Raw genomic sequence first — 1,402 nt, 5'->3', positions numbered from 1 at the left:
AATTTTTGACACCTTTTGAAGTGCTTCATATTTTTCACACCTTTGAAGCTCTTCGTATTTTTCACACCGTTTCAGGCTCTTCATGTTTTTCAACATTACTTCATGCTCCTCCTATTTTTCAGACCTTTTCATGCTCCTCATATTTTGACACCTTCTGTAATCTTCATATACTACACACCTTTTCAGGCTCTTCATTTTTTTGAACACAATTTCATGCTCCTCCTATTTTTCAGACCGTTTCATGCTCAACTCTTTTTTGACAACTTTTGAAGCTCTTCATAGATTTCATACCTTTTGAAGATCTTCATATTTTTCACACGTTTTCGGGCTCTTCATATTTTTCAACACTGCATCAAGCTCCTCCTATTTTTCAGACCGTTTCATGCTCCTCATATTTTTGAGACCTTTTGAAACTCCTCATATTTTTCACACCTTTTGAAGCTATTCATATTTTTCACACGTTCTCAGGCTCTTCATGTTTTTCAACCCCGCTTCATGCTCCTTCTATTTTTCAGACCGTTTCATGCTCCTCATAATTTGGACACCGTTTGAAGCTCTTCACATATTTGACACCTTTGAAGCTCTTCATATTTTTCACATTTTTTGAACCTCTTCATATTTTTCACACCTTTTCAGGCTCTTCATGGTTTTGAACACCACTTCATGCTCCTCCTATTTTTGAGACCGTTTCTTGCTCCTCATATATTTAACACCTTTTGAAGCTCTTCATATTTTTCACACTTTCTCAGGCTCTTCATGTTTTTCAACATCGCTTCATGCTTCTCCATTTTTTCAGACCGTTTCAAGCTCATGTCATTTTTGACACCTTTTGAAGCTCTTCATATTTTTCACACCTTTTCAGGCTCTTCATGTTTTTCAACACCACTTCATGCTCTTCCTATTTTCCAGACCGTTGCATGCTCTTCTAATATTTGACACCTTTTGAAGTGCTTCATATTTTTCACACCTTTGAAGCTCTTCATATTTTTGACACGTTTTCAGGCTCTTCATGTTTTTCAACACCGCTTCATGCGCCTCCTATTTTTCAGACCGTTTCATGCTCCTCATATTTTTGACACCTTTAGAAGCTCTTCATATTTTTCACACCTTTTCATGTTTTTCAACACCACTTCATGCATCTCCTATTTTTCAGACCGTTTCTTGCTCCTCATATATTTAACACCTTTTGAAGCTCTTCATATTTTTCACACTTTTTCAGGCTCTTCATGTTTTTCAACATCGCTTCATGCTCCTCCAATTTTTCAGACCGTTTCAATCTCATGTCATTTTTGACACCTTTTGAAGCTCTTCATATTTTTCACACCTTTTCAGGCTCTTAATGTTTTTCAACACCACTTCGTGCACCTCCTATTTTTCAGATCGTTTCATGCTCCTCATATTT

The sequence above is a fragment of the Dama dama genome, unplaced genomic scaffold (genome assembly GCF_033118175.1).
Source record: "Dama dama isolate Ldn47 unplaced genomic scaffold, ASM3311817v1 ptg000263l, whole genome shotgun sequence".
In the NCBI taxonomy this organism is placed as follows: domain Eukaryota; kingdom Metazoa; phylum Chordata; class Mammalia; order Artiodactyla; family Cervidae; genus Dama; species Dama dama.
Note: the sequence above shows the minus strand (reverse complement) of the source record.